The 22,123-nt window shown below is 40.7% G+C and overlaps 1 protein-coding gene across 7 annotated transcripts in view; it reads left to right on the forward strand.

Moving 5' to 3' along the window:
• Window positions 1–22,123, forward strand: part of PDE4D (phosphodiesterase 4D) — a 1,672,581-nt gene that overhangs the window by 190,415 nt on the left and 1,460,043 nt on the right. For 6 of the 7 annotated variants that reach the window (XM_044932572.2, XM_044932573.2, XM_044932571.2 and 3 more), the window contains one exon: window positions 2,130–2,200. The exons of the other annotated variant lie outside the window; for it this stretch is intronic. The gene's annotated coding sequence lies outside the window, so the exon portion shown is untranslated. The remainder of the gene's footprint in view (window positions 1–2,129; window positions 2,201–22,123) is intronic. 7 annotated transcript variants of the gene reach the window in all.

Raw genomic sequence — 22,123 nt, forward strand, 5'->3', positions numbered from 1 at the left:
TGAAAAAATTCTTATAAATTATTTTTACCCCCAATAAATAAAAACTGGTTTTCTGAATAGACTGTGTGTATCTACCCATGTAGGAGACCTGTTCATCAGGACAGAATGATCTCAGAGATTAGGTAGAGTGCTTTGATCTTCAGCTCTCTTGGCCTGGGGTAGTGTTCACTTATTTCCCTTTTTCAAAAGTTTTAAGATCTGTTTCATCTGAGAGATTAAACATCCAGCTTACCAGTGAAAGCACACACAGATCTTCTTGTCCCTTTAATCTCTTGATTTATCAGGTGCACCTCTCTGGTTGAATTTCATTTGCATGTTGATTTCATTTGTGGTTTGTGTAAAGTTCACTTCCAGGGCTGTGGTGCTGCCTATATCTGTGCAGATTAATTACCATACAATTGGGCTGGTGTGGGCGTTGAGTGCAGTGAAAAGGAAGTCACATTCTTCTTGCCACGCCATTGATGCGTCAACCCACAGGAAGGGGAACTTTTTCCACAAAGGTGCCATGTGGGCTAGCAAATGGCCATGATCACCCCCAAGGTCTCCTGTTTTGAAGAGCAGGCAGAAATGGTCTGGTCTAGAGTTCCAGAAGTAGTCCGAGTCTTAGTCTCAACTATTTAAGTCTATTATTCAGTTTGGTTAGCCTGAGGAATTCAAAATTCTAATTTTGGGGAAGTCTTGGAACCTTGGTGTATTTGGTTCAAAACAGTGCTTGCTATAAAAATTTACTGTTCAGCAAGCTGCATAATTTGGGGCTTAATTGCATTCTGTCCACCCGCCCATCCATCCATACATCCATATATGCATCCAATCCGTCTCTTCATTACGAAAGACGGTTTGCACTGGTCAGATAGGTGTTGTAAGTGAATGGTTCAGGGAGGGATTACAGTGTAATAGGACATGGTAGAGTCTTAGCAAATCAAATATTTCTCCACCCATGGAGAGTGTCCATTACTCACCATCTGGGGATTGTTGTCTTGCAGAAAAGCAAACGTGTGTACCTGTAGAAGTTTCAGGTCTTTTGACTTTTTTCCCAAATGAGCTGAAAATAAAGTCGTAAAATCTCCTGAGTTTTAAATATTGACAGCCAATTAATTCAACTGTTTAAAAATACTGTGCTAACATTGTGAGACTTGTTGCTACCCGTTAATGTGGGGAAAATAGGTTGGTCACCTTAGGTGTTTGGTTGTCGGTTTGTGATCTCTGCCTCTAAGGGATGTACGTGTGTCCTTAGAAGGGTGTCCAGTATCACCTTGTAGTTGAATGGGAAACTTCTCTACTTGTACTGAATTTTGAAGTAGAGATATCTAATCATCTCTCTGCATTTTGGAGGATAGGCATTTTTCATGATCGTGCTTGGTTAAGTCCGACTCTGTGTGACCCCATGGACTGTATGTAGCCTGCCAAACTCCTCTGTCCATGGGATTTCCCAGGCAAGGATACTGGAGAGGGTTGCTATTTCCTACTCTAGGGGATCTTCCCGACCCAGGGATAAAACCCATGTCTCCTGCATCTCCTGCATTGGCAGGTAGATTCTTTACCACTGTGCCACATGGGAAGTAGGCATTATTGGTGGCTATTAAAAAAATAATTATTAGCCTACTGCTTCCTGATTAAAGCAAGTCTCTCAAGACTTCAATGAGGTCCTCGTGGGCTTACAAAGGAGTTTAGGATTGGCAGTAAAAAGAGAGGGATGGGAATAAAACTTTCTTGTTTTTGGGAATAGACCTGATCTGTATATATTGATTTCAAGAGTAGGGATTTTAAAGTAACTCAATTTAATCTGCATTTCTAAAAAGAAATACAAAACTTCTTGACAGAAATGCCAGCTGTTTTAATGTCTAAGCACCCATGGAGCTCTGCCAAGTTGAAAGCAAATTTAAGCAAATTTTAATCAAGATGGCATCTCACAGAACTGGCATATGCATGGTTCATAAATTTTATCTTTTTGCTTAAGAAAAAAAGTGACATTTCACTTGATCCCATGGCAGAAAATCTTTTAAGGTTTTATGAAAGACTATTAGGATCAGAATGAAACATGTTATAAAATTCAGTAATATTTAATAATATATTTAATGCTTTATATTTTATTATGTATTTTAATACAAATTAAATTTAATATTTTACAGCAAGCTGATTATTTTTCTGGTGCCTTCTAAGGAAGTTTCACACAAGCCCATGTAATGCTGGACCAGAGTTGGTAAGATACCCTGTGTCCCTAGCTTCCGGTTTTCCCCGCCTGACCATCCTCCACACAGCAGCTGATGTTTGTCTTCTGATTGATCCTGGCTTGAGTAACACATCACATTGGTAGAGTAAGAATTTAGGAAGTAGCTCAATAGGACATCCCAATAGGGTGGCCTTTCTGAAAAAGCAGGTGCATATTCCTCCTGAGCCTGTTGGTTGCTGGCAAGTGTGAGCTTTGGAGCACTAATGAAAGGTGGGAACTCAGGAGTTTTCCCCCTGGACTTGAGGGATATCCCCATGCTTTCTTTGTAGAATTGGCAGATCTAGCATCATGTTTGAAAGTGGAAAGGTCTGACTGATTTTGTCAGATGATTGGACTGATATTTGCATATCTACATTTAATGTCACTCTTCTATTAAAGTCTTCCAATAACTTTTCACTGGATTTGAAACAAAATCCAAGGGCTTTACCTTGAACTCTGTGGCTCATCTTGAGCTGGCCTCTGCCTTCCCGTTCTCCCTTGTCTCCATCTAGTAAGGTCTGCTTTCTCTTCTTTGAATGGGCTAAGCTCTTGCTCACTCCAAGCTCCTTGTTGAACCTCCTGGTCCTTCTTTCTAGATGTCTCTTTCCTCAACTCTTTGGCTTCTTTTCACTTGGACTTTGACACAAACTTGACCTTTCTAGAGAAGTTTTCTTTGGTAAGCCCAGCTCTCCTATCACTCTATCCTGTAACTCTATTTCATTTTCTTCACAGCATTTATTTGAACTGATATTATTGATTGTTGTCTCTCCATTGACATGTGAGACTATGGCCTCCTCTACTGGACTTTATTGCTCTATTTTCAGAATCTATACCAGCATCTAGTATGAAGTCAGGACTCAAAGGTATTTGTTAGATGAACTAGTTTGTTCCCATTCAGTGGCTATACATGAGACTATTTCACTCTTGACTGGAATATAATTTTATTATTTGTCAGGATTGGAGAAGAACAAGGACAGAGGACAGTGAGGAAATGGGAAAATATGGGAATGGTGAAATTAGCTACATGATTTGAGCAGTTAATCACTAGCATTGCCTTAAAACAATAAAGAAGTAAATGTATAATACTTGAAAGTCAGACCCTAATATTACCTTACAGTGAATGTCATTTTTTCAAATCATGCATATCAAAGCTTTATCTTCATAATTCTGACAAGAATAGGAGGCGGATGAGAATTTTTTCAGAGCAAAAATAAACACAGTGGGCTTCCAGTTTGCTTTGAGCCTGTCTGCATGGCTGATAAATGCTTTTCTGATAGTAGAAGGGGAAAGCATACACTTAAGATGATAAGCGACCAGAGATAAAGCCCATAGCTAGTGTCAGATTTTTAAAAGGAATCATCCTCCTACCATCCTGAGACTCTATGATGATCCATGTATTTGTTTATGAGTAGTGATCAGGGACCAAGGTCAACAGACTTAATCTTTTAAAATCAAACAGAAGTAAAATAATATTTCTTATCTTTCCCCTGAGACATGTTGGACAGGAGATGTTCCAAGAGGCTGATGAAATTTTAACTAATGTGAATAGTCCATAGAGATTTAACTCTCATCAGTCAGCATCCTTGTTGTTACTATGTGGCAGAAAACACACAGTTCTGTTGAATGCTGCCTCTTGACAGAAAAATACGAAAGACGAAAGTACAACTGACAATTCTTAGATTGCCAAACAATGACTCATCTGACCCACCAGGCATCTTGTCAAGACCTGAAAGAAAAGAAAGCAAAAAGGGCTTCTGTGGTTAAGAGATTTCTGACACCAGTCCATAGAAGCAGATCAAACACAAGGAAGGAGAGGCTCAGGACAATTTTTTGGTCTATTTCACATCTGTCGAGCTGAGCTGTAAATGTAATCTCATTTAGAACATGCATTGCTTTTCTTTGGGACATAAATTGCCTTCTCTCCCTTTTATTCCCAGTGCTGATCACAGCCTGTTGCAGAGAGCAGAATTTTTTAAATTCTTGTGCAATTAATAAACCAATTAGAGTAAGGGTAATAATAAGGGAAGATTAGAAGATGGTCTGGGATGGAGGTGAGCAAAATTCAGAAACTGTGAGTTTGAGCTTTGATGTGATCATGGCTCATTGTTGTTTTGTGGAAACTAGCATCCTGGAATTGTATTCCTTTTATCAATTGGTCTGGAATAAGATGTGCCACCATAACAGTGTCAGGGGTTAAAGAACAAAGATTAATTTCTTATTCACACTGTGTGTCCATTATGGGTTGACCAGGCACTCTGCCAACCATCCTCACTCAGGGATACAGGTTGATGGAGTAGCCAGCATCTCAGATGTTGCCCACTGCCATGCTTGAGGGGAAAGCAAGCTCAGAGGGATCAAGTGCTTTTGTGCAGAACCAGTCCACTCTAAGGGGTTAAGTGCTTTTTGTGCAGAACCAGCATGAGGCACCTCAACTCAAAAACTCACTGAATAGAAGTCATTGTGCCTGGCTCCACCTAACCACAAGAGGGACACAAAGTATAGTCATGAACAAAATAAAGGACATTCATCTATTATTTGTCTCCTTGGTTTTGGCGCAGATTGATTTATTTGAATAGAAAGGGTAGGCTGGTTATCAAAGAATGTCTCATTTTCTTATTCAAAATCACTACTTAAATTTTTTTAAAGAGTTTATTTGAGCAAAAATTGTTTTGAATGGGGCAGTGCCAAACCAGAAGTGTTTAGGAATCCTGGCTCACAGGTGCCAGGATCTAGACTTAAACAGAGAAAATGCAGAAGCAAAAAAAAGGAGACTATTTGATTATAGCTTAAAGCACATTTGGATGTTTGAGAGTGGTTGTCATAGCCTCTTGATCAAAATTACCATTGATTCATTTAATCATGTTGTTCAGTTGCTCAGTCATGTCCGACTCTTTATGACCCCATGGACTGCAGCGTGCCAGGCTTCCATGTCCTACACCATCTTCTGGAGCTTGTTCAAATTCATGTCCATTGAGTCGGTGATGCCATCCAACCATCTCATCCTCTGTCGTCCCCTTCTCCTCCTGCCTTCAATCTTTCCCAGCATCAGGGTCTTTCCTAATGAGTCGGCTCTTCCCATCAGGTGGCCAAAGTATTAGAGTTTCAGCTTCAGCATCAGTCCTTCCAGTGATTATTCAGGGTTGATTTCCTTTAGGATTGACTGGTTTGATCTCCTTGTAGTCCAATCATGACTTCCCCCCCTTAATGTATTTTATGTGACTGATTAATTTTCACAGACGTATCAGGTAACCGATTATTAATTTGTAATCAATGCATTAATTCTTAAATTCAGCCAACATTTATAGAGCACCTACTATGTGCTTGATCACTATGCTACATACTACGTTGGATGGCTTTGCTGAATTATCACTCACTCTATCATCACTCACTCAGCTAACCCTAGAAATGGATACAATGTTCAGTGCAGGTAGGGAAGGTTCTTGTGAGGCTTACCTACTTTGTAGAATTCTGGTGAGCATTCAAGATCATATTTTCAAGGTCCCTAGTACTTCCAGTAGTGACGTTAATAATGATGTTACAGCTTGACCTGGATTTTATAGTTCATTTCCTAAAGTAATTTTTATTCAACTGGTAATTCAATTAAATAGTGCTCACTTGACTATTAGTCATGGGGTCAGGACTGCCTCCCGAAATTCTCCATTCATTCTCCAATTGTGGCCCATTGAATTGGAATGCTGAAATAGGATTCATTCCTGATGATAATAAGAGCACAAATGCCAACTGCATGTGCAGTAGCTCCTGGGAGAAGACTTGATGACTCAGCGCTGTCCCTATGCGATGACTCAGCACTATCCTCAGCACTATCCCTATGCGATGACTCCTTTAGAGCCACGTACAATGTTAGATACAGAGGGAGGCACTTAGAATGTAAGGGGTTGTGTACCATTACACTTAAATGTAGTTTTCCTGATGGCTCAGATAGTAAAGAATCTGCCTGCAATGCAGGAGACCCCGGTTCAATCACTGGGTCAGGAAGAGAGCCCCTGGAGAAGGAATGGCTACATACTCCAGTATTCTTGCCTAGAGAATTCCGTGGACAGAGGAGCCTGGTGGGCTACAGTCCACAGGGTTGCAAAGAGTCAGACACAACTGAGTGATTAACACAAGTTTAAATGTACCTTTTGCTCTCTGGCCTTTGGTCACTGAGGTTGGTCCCTTAACTGTGTCCTCTTCCAGCCATGGAATTCCGTTCTTCTGATCACAATTCCCCATATTTTCCCCTTAGTACATAGCAGCTGTGTACTTGGTGACAAGTTTGTTTTGAGCCATTGCATGTTGACAGGCAGATCTTTTGTGTGAAAGTTGTGGATTATTTCTTGAAAGGATGTGGACCCTCCCTTCACTATTTCCAACAGCAGCTACATTTCAGCTGAGTGTGAATATTCTCTCTGTGCTTTCCTCAGATTAACGATGTTAAATAAGGCTGACTAGGTGAGGTTTCCATCCATAATAAATCTGAATTTGGGGCTTTTGACGATTGTTTTACTGCTTTGTCTGAGACAAAAAGGAATAAGAGTATGTTGTTGGTATGTGGCTTCAAAAACCAAGTCTGCTTTGCCTGTTTTCATGTATCAGTCACACCTGTTCCTTGGATTCTGTTCTCCCTCCAGCTCCCAGGTCACAGACAGAAGCTACTGCTGGAGGAGACCTTCCTCTAGTGATAAGCCACATGCACTTCTGCCCCTACAGGGACATTCCATTTACCCTCTGCCCTTCCAGTTAACAAAAGGTGTTTACAAAAGTGCAGAAGTTGAATATGCGGAAGAAGCATATCTTGTTTGGTAAGAAAATAGTGTGACTAGAAACATGGGAGAAGTAATGTGTGCATGTGTATGTGTGTGCATGCATTTGTGTTCAGATGGCTAGATAAGGGTGACTGTTTACCAAATGATTCTGTAATGTTGGCATGTAGATAATAAGCATAGGAATGGCTTTGGGAAATGTAAACTGGCTTTTTATAAAGGCCAGCAGAGACTTTATTAGATGTGTTTAGAAGCCATTTGCCATATACTAAAAGAGTTGTCCACACCAAAAGGCCTCTAGGGAACAGGTAGTTTTCTGTTTTATTGACCCAAGAATGAAATAGGGCTTCCCTGGTGGCTCAGCAGTAAAGAATCCATATGCAACGAAGGAGACTCGACGTCGATCCCTGGATCGGTAGGATTTTCCTGGAGAAGGAAATGGCTACCCACTCCAGTATTCTTGCCTGGAGAATCCCATGGACAGAGGAGCCTGGCAGGCTACAGCCATGGGGTCATAAGTTGGACACAACTTCTTGACTAAATCACTTCAAAGAAGGAAATAGAAATAGGCACTTCCAAGCCTTTTATTTGTTTTAGCCAAATCTTTGTGGGGGAAAATCAGCTACTACTTTCTTATAAGACCCACCTTTAGGAGCTCATTTTTTTCCAACATGTTTTTAGCATAATATTCTGTTCAGGCTGTGTTCTCCAAAATCTTAGTATGCAGCTAAGTCGCTTCAGTCATGTCCGACTCTGTGTGACCCCATAGACGGCAGCCCACCAGGCTCCCCCATCCCTGGGACTCTCCAGGCAAGAACACTGGAGTGGGTTGCCGTATAGAAAAGTATTTTTCCTTACAAACCTTTTATAATTCGGACTTCCTTAATTGAAGATCGCATATGTCCTTATTTTAACACTTAGCATAGAAGCCACCTGAAGACAGAGGTGGCTGTCTTATCTTCGTCATCTTGCACTCCTCACGTAGCGTGCACCCAGTTGATATCTTTATATTGATTGAATGACTGAAGACAGACCCAAGATTCCCAATAGAAAGAGAATAAAAGCCTATTTCTGTTTACTCTTCTGCAGTGGGGAGATGACCTAAACATCATATATGATACCATTATATACATTTTGTTTGCATGATTTGACTTTATCCATTTGTTGTTTACTTATATTCAGGGCAAAAATATAGACAGTTCTTTCATGTAATATTATCATACTGAACTTGAATGAAACAGTATAGTAAATAATGTGCAAAACTAACTCTGCGTTTAGCTACCAAGGGGCTTTGGCATTTTGCTTGGGTAAATTTGAGGATGGTCTGGAAGGTTCAGGCCCTGGCATGGCAGGTCTGTAGTCACCATGGTGATGTGGGTTGGAGGAGATGGATGGCCATTATGTAAAATGTCTGTTGGATGCACTGTGCCAGCAGCAATGCTTGGTACCACCAAGGAACCCTATCAGCATAAGATACTTTCTTGGCTCAGTATAGGATACCATAATGTATCTGACATGGTTAGCCAAAACACGATCATTTATCATTGCCTCTGCCAGTTACCCAGGCTAACAGAATCAAAAGCCAAATGCGGTGATCAAAAGGACAACTAGACAAGCAAAAGGCAAAAGGGTGAGGAAAAAAGCCAGCCAGGGATATATGTTTTGCTTAATTATGTCTACTATTCTCTGGGATTCAGCAGTGTGGAAGCCTCTGCTACCTGTGTGTATAATCCATCTTCTCCATGGGTATAGAACCAATCATTCCTGAATCCTCCCACTTATGTCCACATCACTCACTGGGAAGCAGACAAAGGACCATCACAATATACCAGAGTGTTAAAGTATGTAGGCTCCATTGGCAGACTGCCTGGGTTCAGATCCCTTGTTCTACCCACTAGTCAAATTACTAAAGCCTCAGCGCCCTAGTTTCTACTCAAAAATTGTAGAAAGTAATAAAAATATGGATTTATAGGGTTATTGTGAGGATTACATAAGCTAATACATAATTATCACTTGGCATACTGCTATTATTGATAGTGATAGGGTCAGGGAGACTCAGTGTAAGTGGGAAACTGAGATGTGAAATGTATATGATTGGCACCTCAGTTTGGATCAGGAACACAAGTTGAAAAATATATAGTGTTATTATTACTTATACCATTACATCACTACTGATGTTTTTACCCAGGAGATCTAAAAACTATTTCTATATTCACCACGCATCCTACTTCACATAACTGAGTATTCAAAGCTCTCAATTCCCAGTGTTTAAGTTTTTTAAATGTTCTCTTCTCATTTCAATTCTACTGAGAGGTGGCAATAGTCAAAAGACAGGAATCGTAAAAATTCCAAGTGGAAAGCACATAAAATTTTACTCTTTGAAATGCAATTGCTTTGGCATAAAAAATAAGAATCAAGCTTTAGTCCCAGGATGATATCATTTTTTAATGAATTGAAATTGCAGCTAATAGAAAGCTGAATATATAAAGATTAGTGAATATGAAAAGAAATTGTGGCATGGATTATTCATTATAGGTGTTTAGAGAGCAATAGGGATTTTTTTTTTAAACAAAGACAACTCAGAAAAATAAGTCAGGCAGTTTAAAAATGAATTCACTGCACAGCTTGATTCTGCATTCATCAATATAATGAAGTTTAAAAAAATATTTAATAGCAGAGGTATGTGGGAAGAGCCTTACCAGTATAAACTGTAGTCTGTGGAGCAGGCCCTGTGGGAAGTGAATTCTTGAGATCTTATCTAACCCATGGGACAGTTCCCCTGACTCTGATTTCAACTGTTTTTCTCTTGTATTGTATTGACTAAACACACCTGTCTCTGGTGCCCCATTCTTGCCCCTTCTGCCTGTTTTCCACTGGGACTGAAACTCTTTTCTTTCCTTTATTTCTACCTCTAATCGCTGTAATTTCTCTATCAAACTCACTTTTCCTCCTGACCTATACCAACATGACCGGTGGATTTCTGACATGGGCGCTTGTAGCTGTGTTGATGGATGAGAGTGGTCAGTTCTATAGCTTCAAGCTAATTGAATAGTATGTAATAGAGCTCACAGAGGTACCACTAGCATGGCTGGAATCAGACACCAACATACTAGTTTCCTTGTTTCTCATCATTTCAAGCCATGGAGTCCCTGGTAATGAATGTATGTATACTTCTAATTAAGCAAGTCTAGTAAATGCAAACTCAAACAAATTTAGTGTGAGCTATCAACAACATCAACATCATTTATAACTGTCATTTACCAATATTCATTCTTCTCTTCAACAATATTCCTATAGTAAGTGATGGGAGATTAAAGATTAGCTTCCCAGGTGGCAGAGATTAAAACAGGCTGGGGGTGGGGGAAAATAGAAAACTAGAAATTTCTCAAAAGGAAGATAGAAGTTAGAAGAAGATAGAGGCCATTGCAAATGGCTTCAAGAGGATTTTTCTAGTCATAGATAGATATTGGAATATCCAGAGTCAACTAAAATGTTTAGGAAAGATATTATTCAAGAATGCACAAATATAATATCACTATTTGGGTTTCTCAAAATTTATAAAATATGTAAAAATAAAAACTGCAGCTAAAGGCAGTCCATTTAAATATACAAGGTGTAAGGAAAATAGCAAGTGAAGAAAAGCACCAATAATCTTTGCTAGGTTAAGGCTAAATGTTCATCTTGATAACAAAATATTCACGGCAATTACTTGGCCTGTTCGAGAAGCAGAGCCAGAGAGAACCCAGTAATTCCTCTGTCTTGTTGGTGAGAACACTGTTAATATTAATGGGAATGCAGTGGTCAAGTTCTTGGGGATTGATAATAGGGCAACTCTAGATCTTTGAGACATGTGGCTCTCAGGTCTGCTGACAAGTTAATTATGGCGCCCTGGGGTTTCTCCACTTCTTGGGGACATTCCCAGAACCCCTCCTGAGGCTTCTCAGTACTGACGAGTTGGGGAAATGAGGAGATGGGAAGACAGACTTTGTTTTTGAATTCCTCTGAGTTGAGAATCAGGCTAGAGGTAGGGATAAATGGAAGGGGAAGTCATGGAGTAGAAGGTGTCTCTTGGTCTGGGATAATTCACCATCTCTGCACTGGTTCCCACTCCAGTACTCTTGCCTGGAAAATCCCATGGGCAGAGGAGCCTGGTGGGCTGCAATCCATGGGGTCGCGAAGAGTCGGACACGACTGAGTGACTTCCCTTTCACTTTTCACTTTCATGCATTGGAGAAGGAAATGGCAACCCACTCCAGTGTTCTTGCCTGGAGAATCCCAGGGACGGGGGAGCCTGGTGGGCTGCCGTCCATGGGGTCGCACAGAGTCGGACACGACTGAAGCGACTTAGCAGCAGCAGCACTGGTTCCAGCTGCTGAGGAGCCAACATGAGTCCTGAGGAGTCTGGCTACTGCACTAATGCTCTTTCGGCTTCTAGGGGCATATGGCCCTCTGCCAGGAGGCTCTGGGGAGATTGATTATCACCGTCTAGCTAGTCCAGCTGTGCAGCCAGACATCCTTGCTGGTAGCGTAGGGATTTGCCCACGAATACCATAGAGTCTAATGTGCAATGAGATACATTTGACAGGCGCAGGGAAGCCCAGGAGCCTTCCTTAGATTTGTCTCCTGACTATAGTCCCTTGGGCTTATTTTAATTTTTTTACAGTATTTTCAAACTACAGTTATAGCATTGTAATTCGTTGCCTGGGTGTTCTTCAGTTGTGGTAAAAATAAAACCAGAAATAAATAATAACATAGCACTTGCTTCCAGGAAATGTATGAATTATGCTTATTATATCTTATGGCATTTCCCTAATTGGATTCTGTGTTAATAAGAGTTGGCTGTGGGAACAGCAATCAAGTGTACAGCCTTATCACTGACACGCCTTTTCTGCATGATTTATTGCAAAAACGATTACACAGGAAGGTGGATTCTGCCCAATGGGCAGCCTTATCAGTGGTCAAACTGTTGTTTTCCCCAGTGATTGTAAGAGGATGGATTTAGTACCAGGAATATTTATTTCAGTGTCCAACAGAAAGAAATGAATGTCTCAGACCATTCTTTTCAGACATCTTAGCAATGGTCTAAAAACCAATTCACAGTATTTAATCGAGTGCCTTGGTGTTTTCCGTGATACACTTTGATCCCAGCATGAACTTCTGTTCCCTTTGCAGTACTTCTGGGTTTGCTATTTTGGAAGAAAAGTGGTGAATGCTACTAAATAGTGTTTCTTAAGCAGTCAAGTGGGGTGCTGATTCAGGCAAACCTACTCTACCCCATTTTCCTTGTGGACTATTTACATTGAAAGCAATTATAACTAAATTTTAGGATTGGTTTGGAACGTTTTTTCTATATCAGTCACCTCATTCATGGGTGTCTGTACTATATTCTCTTATTAGATGTTAAGATTCTTAGGAAAGTGTGTATCTTTTTATAGCACTTTGCAGAACACGTCCCATGATCATCCTTCTCATTCATAAGCATTCATGCAGTGACTGTTATCTACAGTGTGGTAAATGGTGGTATAAAAAATGAGATAGTTTAGATACTATGTTGATGAAAATTGAAGTTGCTAAAAATCCAAGACCTTGGCCAGACTTTCTCAGCAAATGCTGTTGACTGCCTGGGCTATGTATACTATTGTGTGTGAATCAGGTATTTGATATATACTTAGTAATATGATACATTAAGAGTAAATTTATTCTATGGTAGAAATGGTGGAGTCTCTCAACATCTGTTCCAAGCCCTTATTAGTGTATCCTTTCAACTGGCAGGAGGTAGAAAGTTACAAAGCCATTTCTCAGAATTTCCTGGATATAAGGTGGTGAGGGGCCATGGAGAAGTTTTGCTTTGCTGTCAGCTTTGGCACAAGTCCCAGGGCTCAGTCGCTAGCTGCATGAGTGTGAAGAGGCAGAGTCGGGTATCAGTTGTGCTGGTGAAGGACACAGTAGGTAGTGTATGATGTGGATGCAGACCGTAGAAGCAACCAAGCCAGCAGCTTCCTGGTCAGGTGGCTCCTGGATCCTCGTGATTTCATGCCTTCCTGTTAATGTTTGCTTCCTAATTGTGGTGTGGTCCTGTGGTTATGGAACTGGCAACATCCCAAGGTGGTAGGCAGCTAATCACAGAAGAGGCAGTTGTTCTTCTGATGGCCCAGCTCTGTAGTGTGGCTTGGGAATTATTTCTGAAGGCTCAGCTGAGATATATTTCTTCCGCCTTCCTTGGTGATGTTATGTCACTTAATTATCTGTCAATTAAAATAGCTGGGGAGATTCTGTTCTCTTGAAATTTACCATGACCAGTATGCTATTGGACCATCTCTTATCTCTAAAAAGTTCCAGAGTTAATTCACTAGCCATTATATTATTTCATGTAAAATTATGGAAGAACCACTAGAAACAGTCCCAGACATAATTGTAATTGGGTCTTTTCAAACCTGCTGCAGAATGTTTACACATACCCCATGTTTTTCCTGTCATTGATGAGTCACACCGGTATTATCCCCAGGGCCATTAACTTGACTTATAAAATATGTCCCTTGAACTGTACTTTGAAGCCCAACAAAATCGAGTTGTTTGAGCTAGAAAAGCAAGAGCAGGCAAAAGTACAGAATCTCCACAGGAAATGTTTTGCCTCCAGGGTCCTGTTATTCAAACTAGAGATTGAAAATACCAATATTCTAGCGGATGTCTAAGGCTGCTTATTTCTATGGGGTAAGGCATAATGTTAATCAGAGGTCAAAGCAGTGAGTTCTGTTGGCAGGTGAGCCATTTAGCTTTACTCTCTTTTATGGCCTCAGCCTTTGCTCTATTGCCCTGCCTGTTCATGCTGTCCATCTTTGAGAAGAGAAAGGGAGAGGTGGAAAGGTGGCAAAAAATACTTTCTCAAGATGCTTTAGGGATGATGGGTCAACAGCATAATTTTCATACCCGAGGGAGTGTACATTTCAGTTTGTCTCCAGAGAGAGGAGAGAAATGCCATTTGTTAAGTAACTGTGAGCCTTGCTAAGCTGAAAAGACAGGCAAAAGAAAAAGTCTTTGCCTTGGAAGAGTAAGTTTTATCATTAGGAAAATGGCAAGTATTGATTAGGGTGGAAGAGTGACAGAAAAACTTTGAGTATATAGGAGAATTTAGTTCACAAGAGAACAGGAGTTTAAAAAGGATCAAACAATTGGATGGAGCAAAGATGGCCAAGGGAAAGGGGGATACCGTGCTGCTTAAGGATGACATTCAGCTATGAATAATCCTTTCAAAAAATGGCTTAAAGGCACAAAGGTTTGATCTCTTGTGTTAAAAAAAGTCTGGAAGTAGACAGACGGGGGATGGCATGGCGATTCTAGAATGTCATCATGAGCCCAGTTTCCTTCTGTTTCTGTTATCCATTTTCTAAACACATGGCTTCCATTCTCCAAGTCAACTCCAGATAGCTGCTGGAGTTCTAGATATTACCTCTGCATTCCAGTCAGCAGGAAAGGCAGGGGAACCTTCCTTCCCGGAAGCCCATACAGTACTTCCTCTTATATTTCACTGGTCAGAATTTAGTCACATGACCTTACTTACTTGAAAGGGAGGCTGGGAAATTTAGACTGTTTGGTCAAGCAGTGATATGCCTAGCTATTGCTGGAGTTCTCTTACTAAGGAAGAAGGAGAAAGTGAATATTTGGAAGGCAGTTCATGATCTCCACCACAGAGGCTGAGCCAGACAGATGTTAGAGACTATGCTGTTGTTGATTGTGGCCCTTTGGCTTCAAGCAAAGGCCCTGTTCTCTACTATCACAAATGGAGTTTCTTATCTTTACTTCTGGGTCATCCAAGAAGCTGAGGCAGTTTCTAGAGCAGACTGCCAAGAATGGTTGAGCATACACACAGCTGTATGAGATTGGCAATGGCACCTGAGCTTCTTTTATCTGTCTGTTATAGAGTTGAATTGATTGAAACAATAGCAGGTGGGATGGGAATTCTTTGGTGAAGTGCCTGTGAAGCTTGTCTGATTCATGCCCTGCACTGTCTGAAGCTCTGGAGAGATTCTAAGAAGAGGGAACAGAGCAGGAAGCTTTTGAGGTCACAGTCATGGGTGAATGTATCAAGGTGTTTTTAGAATTCCAAACCTGACTAAAGTCAGCTATAGAAACCCCACATTATGATGTTTTGTTTGTCCCAAACAGTTTAAGAAAAAAAGACCAACATTTGAAAATCAGTTTAATATGTGTATATTTGAAGATTCAGGCCATTTGGCAATACCCTTCCTGCATCCTGCATGTTGACAACCTCCTGGGGCTGAGTGGGGTGGCCCTCTATAGATGGGGCCCACATCTGCTACCTCCCAACCATTCACACAGGTCTGACCTCTTATGTCTGGCCTACTTTTCACCCATTTATGTGACCTACTGGGCACCAGTAGCACCTATGCTTGTACCCCTTGTTAAGGATGGCTCAGGAGGTAGCCAGTGCATAGGGGTAAGGTAAGGGTGCATGGTGATGCTATCTGAGTGGGAAGCATGAGTGGAGGGCTGCTGGCCTGGAGACTTGGGACAGGATATAAGTGGGAACTGGGGTCCTACAAGGAGGACCTGAGGCTCAGGCCCTAGCAGGACTCCAGGGGCCATCTGGGGGAAGACACATCTTTGCAACTCCGAGTATCTGGTACCTCAGGACTCTGATTGAATGGGGTTGAGTTGAAGCCATGGCTTACAAAGCTGGAGCCAGGATGTGACCATGGATTGTCGCCACGTTGTTCCAGCACAGGGGCAGTGAACGCCCATGGTGTTTTAAGTGATAGCCAGCTAGGGTAATTTTTTCAGGGTAGTAGTTCTAACAGATGGTGCTGTTTGAAATTCTTCCTTATAATCTCCAGGAATGACTCTGTAACCTACTTAGGAGGCTTATTTGAGTGGCTCTCCACCTGGGTCCACATTCCAACTGGTTGGCAATCTGTTCATTGACATTATTGTCTGTACAGGACATTAAATATTGTTTTTAAAAAGATAATACACAACTGCTTCCCAAGCCATCAACCATTGTCCCAACACAGTAGTGTATAGGCCTGTGTATTTTTGCACCCCCCAAATTTACTTGAAAACCACTTTGATTTTAATGTGCAAAAGATAAGAAAGAACCCTCAAAAAGCTATAGGATTCAGATACTTCTTATTTATTAAAAGAGATGTCATGATCCTTCAAATAATACTGGACTGAATAAGGGAATATCATTTTCATCATTTGAAGCTTTTGTTTAGAAACCATGTTTATAAGTTTTATAAGGCACTTACTCACCTTCTCCTAGCCCAGTAAGTCATTCGATTGGTATTTGCATCCTTGGACTTTTACTTGAATTGAAACCCTTGAGCTCTACCTTAGACAGTAAATGTCAGTCATTTAAAGTGGCATGATTCTGATCTCTTAATCTGCTCTACTGCTGAATGCTGCAAATAGGAAAAAAGGAAAAGAAAAACTATTTGCTACCTTGAGAAACATATGTGATTTCAGTTTGATTTTCCTTAGATGTGAGATGTGTGAGTTCTAATTTTAGTCATTTTAACGGGGAAAGCCTCAACATTTTAATTAGCAATAGTGACATAAATTACATCAGTTTTATTTCAGCTTTTTGTGTTTTAATTTTCCTTAGGTGGATTCAGTTGATACAAAAACACAAGTGCAGTAATTCCCTCAGCTTAATTAATGTTAATTTTTCTAGCACTTGAAATCAGATGCATTCAGTGTTTGAGTCACAGAGTATCGAGCTACTACCTGCATATGAGAAAAATAGCAATTTGCTTTTTACTTTGTATTCAGTTCAGTTCAGTTCAGTTGCTTAGTCGTGTCCGACTCTTTGCAACCCCATGAATCGCAGCACACCAGGCCTCCCTGTCCGTCACCAACTCCTGGAGTTCACTCAGACTCATGTCCATTGAGTTGGTGATGCCATCCAGCCATCTCATCCTCTGTCGTCCCCTTCTCCTCCTGCCCCCAATCCCTCCCAGCATCAGAGTCTTTTCCAATGAGTCAACTCTTCGCATGAGGTGGCCAAAGTACTGGAGTTTCAGCTTTAGCATCATTCCTTCCAAAGAAGTCCCAGGGCTGATCTCCTTCAGAATGGACTGGTTAGATCTCCTTGCAGTCCAAGGGACTCTCAAGAGTCTTCTCCAACACCACGGTTCAAAAGCATCAATTCTTCGGTGCTCAGCTTTCTTCATAGTCCAACTCTCACATCCATACATGACCACTGGAAAAATCATAGCCTTGACTAGACAGACCTTAGTTGGCAAAGTAATGTCTCTGCTTTTGAATATGCTGTCTAGGTTGGTCATAACTTTTGTATTAAAAAGCAGTTTACTTTTCACTTTTTCCTATTGTGCTGTGCTCCTCTCTACAACTTTCTTTGCCGTTGTTCTAAATTATGTCTGACTCTTTGCGACGCCATGGATTACAGCATGCCGGGCTTCCCTATCCTTCACTCTCTCCCCAGAATTTTGCTCAAACTCATGTCCACTGACTCAGTGATGCCATCCAACCATATTGTCCTCTATTGCCCCCTTCTCCTCCTGCCCTCTTTCTTTCCCAGCATCAGAGTCTTTTCCAATGAGTCAGTTCTTCACATTAGGTAGTCAAATATTGGAACTTCAGCTTCAGTCCTTCCAATGAACATTCAGGGTTGATTTGCTTTAGGATTGACTGGGTTGATCTCCTTGCAGTCCAAAGGACTCTCAAGAGTCTTCTCTAGTACCATAGTTCAAAAGCATCAATTCTTTGGCACTCAGTGTTCTTTATGGTCCAACTCTCACATCCATACATGACTACTGGAAAAACCGTAGCTTTGACTATATGGACCTTTGTTGGCAACATGATGTCTCTGCTTTTTAAAATAATGTCTAGGTTGGTCATAGCTTTTCTTTCTAGGAGTAAATGTCTTTTTAATTTCGTGGCTGCAGTCACCATCCACAGTGAGGAGTACAAGAAAATAAAATCTGAGCTATTTGATTTTAAACTTGCTTTGTAGTATTAGATTTTAGTTCATTATTTTCTATATAGTTTGGATAAGTGCTCCCATGAAGATACCCTTTCATATCTACTTTGCAACTAATACCACTTGGAACATTTCTTCTAATGATTTCTAAATTTGAATCCTCAGTTCAGTTCAGTTCAGTCACTCAGTTGTGTACGACTCTTTGCGACCCCATGAATCGCAGCACACCAGGCCTCCCTGTCCATCACCAACTCCCGGAGTTCATTCAGACTCACGTCCATCGAGTCAGTGATGCCATCCAGCCATCTCGTCCTCTGTCGTCCCCTTCTCCTCCTGCCCCCAGTCCCTCCCAGCATCAGGGTCTTTTCTAATGAGTCAGCTCTTCGCATGAGGTGGCCAAAGTATTGGAGTTTCAGCTTCAGCATTAGTCCTTCCAATGAACACCCAGGACTGATCTCCTTTAGGATGGACTGGTTGGATCTCCTTGCAGTCCAGGGGACTCTCAAGAGTCTTGTCCAACACCACAGTTCAAAAGCATCAATTCTTCGGCACTCAGCTTTCTTCACAGTCCAACTCTCACATTCACACATGACCACTGGAAAAACCATAGCCTTGACTAGACAGACCTTTGTTGGCAAAGTGATGTCTCTGCTTTTGAATATGCTATCTAGGTTGGTCATAACTTTCCTTCCAAGGAGTAAGCGTCTTTTAATTTCATGGCTTCAATCACCATCTGCAGTGATTTTGGAGCCCCCCAAAATAAAGTCTGACACTGTTTCCACTGTTTCCCCATCTATTTGCCGTGAAGTGATGGGACCAGATGCCATGATCTTAGTTTTCTGAATGTTGAGCTTTAAGCCAACTTTTTCACTCTCCTCTTTCACTTTCATTTGATTCCTAGCAAAATAGAATTAGAGATTCTGTTTTAAGAGAATGTTTGTGTATGGGATTTCTTTCCATTCCTGTTTATGTTAGGGTGCTTAGGCTAAGATCAACATTGTCTATTTCCTGTACATTTTGCCTTTAAAATGTATATTGAGTTGTTAAAGTAACACAAGTTCCTCAAAGCTCTCCCCGCCCCCCTCGTAAAATAGACACAAGCTGGAGAAAAAATAAAGAACAAATACCCTAAAGTTCCACGAAGGTCATTGCATTGGAAATTGAATTTGAGATGTTGAGCTTACCATTGTCTCATGAGAATTCTCATCTCTAATATGTATATAACTGTTTCATCAAGGAATGTGTCATAGATCAGTTAGGCTGTTCCTAATTTTCTTGCTGTTGAGATTAATACTATGTGGAATGCCGTTGTATAGAAACCATTTCCATATTTAAGTTTTTTTAAAATTGGAATTCCAGAGGTAGATTTACTCATTCAAGGAGTATATTTCATTTAGTTTTACAATGCAGGAAGCACATACATTTTTTTTTTTAATACTCTACTTTGCTTTTCTTTTGTGTTTGGTGCATCAGATGAGAAGCTGGGAGGAGAAACACTTGGAAAGTAGGAAAGAATGATAAGAATTTGCAGCTTTGCTACCTAGGTCTTGTTTGCTAACTGAAAAGGATTTGTCAGCAGAAGGGGACAACAAATTCAAACCAGCTTGCCCACTATCTGTGTTTTTTCCTATTGGTCCTGATGGCCAAGAGACACTATCAAGCCTTCTGGGGTTTTACTGAGACGAGGCAAATTAACAAACACTTGAGCACTTACTATATACTTTGAAGAACACTTGGGTATGTTGCTCAGCAAAATAGATGGACAGTGTTATGAAACCTGCCCACTTAATTTGAAAGGCAGTTCTTAATCTTGTGAGCTGATTGTGATTACTCTAATCAGGAGGGGACACTGGGTCTAGATGACAGTTCTTTGGAGTCTTGAGTCATGGTGAGTTTTCACTCTATAATCTGGCACCTTGATGGCTTTTGGTCTTCTCTCCTCTGTTCCACTTGTTCTTATATGGAGGCTGAACTACAGAGTGTGCACAGACTTATTCCCTGGGGTCTATCAATTCTTGAGTTCCTTAGGAAATGATACTGGATTAAAAAAGTGAAAATACAACTTCTTTGTGTGTGTGCACGTGTGTGTGTGTGTGTGTGTGTATGAAGGAGAATTAAAGAAGATTTCTGATGTTAAAAAGCAGCTTTCATACTTAAGATTGAGAACCATCTCTCCACACTGTGGGTGGAAGAGGTGGAGGAGGTGGAGGAAGAAATGATAGCCTGTGGACCTCACAACTCTTGGGGAGGTGAGACCACGCAGCTGTGTTAATTCTGCTCCACACTCTGCAGTTGGCTTGTCTTCAGTGGGTTTCATTTTAGGTCATCAAAGTGGGTGGATGCTACCAGGCGAGTGGCTAGCTTCAGGAGGACACCTAGCTCTCTAGATTTGTGCTTTCTATTGATTTTGGTGTCTGAACATTTCCATTTCTTTCTAGATAATGTCTGCATTTAAACTTTTAAAAATATTTTATCCAGCATATTTTGCTTTTTTTCACCAGAAGAAGTACTATCAATACTGTTGTAAGAGAACAGTAGTCCTTTCCAATATGGCTGGCAATAAAATATACAATCTGTTCTCTGTACAGCAGTCGTGGTGAGGTGATCTTTTAAGATATAAATCAGATCTCATCAGTCCCCTGCTTTAAACCTCCGTGGCCTGTCATTGCTCTTAGATTAAAAGCAAAACTCCTTATCATCATCTGCAAATGTCTGCATGATCTAGCTCCTACTGATCTCATCTCCTAGTCTCTCTTCCTGCTCACTGACTTCCAACCACATTAGCCTTCTCTGTTTCTTCAACTAGCCAGCCTCATGCCTGCTGGGGGCCTTTGAGCTAGGCCCCCAGTTCGTTTCCTCTACTTGGCTACCTTGGCATCATTCAGGTCAGCTCAACTGTCCTCTGAAGAGATAACTTTGCGGACTCCCCTGCTGAGAATGGCATGTTTGCCCTCACCCAGCCACTGCTACATCACTCTGTCTGCCTGAAATAATTTTGTCTATTTGTTCACATGTTTACAATCTAGAATATAAGCTCTATGGGAGCAGGGACCTCCTTTTAGATCATTGTTTCAAGCCCAGGACTACAACAGTGCCAAAAAAATGCATGTTTGTGGGATGAATTAATGAATTAAATAGTCTACATCATGTGATTCCTGAAGTTGGTAGAATACTGTTATTTAAATGTTATCGTTAAACTGGGATATGGAAAAAATGAAGGAATATTTAGCATTAAAAAATAAGCAATGCTTTATAAGGACTCATTAAAATTATGGGATGTTAGCACAGAAGGGTGTTTGTTTCCTTTAACTCAGACTCTTTTATTTTACAGATAAAACTAAGACTCTGAGATTCGGGAGTGGCTCAGATATCAGTGGGGATGCGGTCAGGTGATACATCTCCTGTCCCATACTTTGTGAGTGTAGCCGAATATCTCACCATGAGTCATGGTTACTATCCGGTGGAGTGGGCACAGCAACAAATATTAGGAGAGCAATTGGGCCTAGATTTTGTGAAACCATGGGAAATGGATTGAACAAATTTTCCTGTCATTTCCTAAAGAGGTAGTAAATCATGATACTTTAAGAACTTAGGAAACTGTCTGACTGCTGTTCTGAAAGTCTGCAAGGTGAATATAGAGAGAAAATTGTAGCTTTCCTTTCTGCCTGTAGCTTTCTGAATGTCAACAGATTACTTTCTTCAGCTTGTGTTAGAATGTCAGGGGCAGGATGCGCGCCTTCTCACATACTCTGTACTGTCAGGGTCACTCAGCGCAAAGAGGAGGTCTTAGGTGAATTTCCCTTTGCAAGACTGTAGGAATGAGACAAATGAAAAAGATGATTCATCGTTTCTATGACCTTGACAAAAAGGAAAAAAAATCATCCTGGCAAATTCGGAAGTCTATTATAAACATGCATGTTGCATATGTATTCTTTACGTCTTTGTACTCGTAAGATTTTAGAACCTGGAAGAAAAGGAAAAGTGAGAAAACAGTAGTCATAAATTTAAAGTTCTTAATTAAACTAATAGGTTTTATATTTTACTCAGTGAGTATAAGCTTGTCTCTTTTGGTAAAGAAAACAGGTTTGTTAGGAGACAATGAATCTAATTCAGAATTATTTCAGTGATTTTATTCATATAGAAATTTGGATTATCCTGGAAACCAATTTGTTAGTATGTTTCAAGATTTTG

This window comes from Bubalus bubalis, chromosome 19, assembly GCF_019923935.1.
Source record: "Bubalus bubalis isolate 160015118507 breed Murrah chromosome 19, NDDB_SH_1, whole genome shotgun sequence".
Classification (NCBI taxonomy): Eukaryota; Metazoa; Chordata; class Mammalia; order Artiodactyla; family Bovidae; genus Bubalus; species Bubalus bubalis.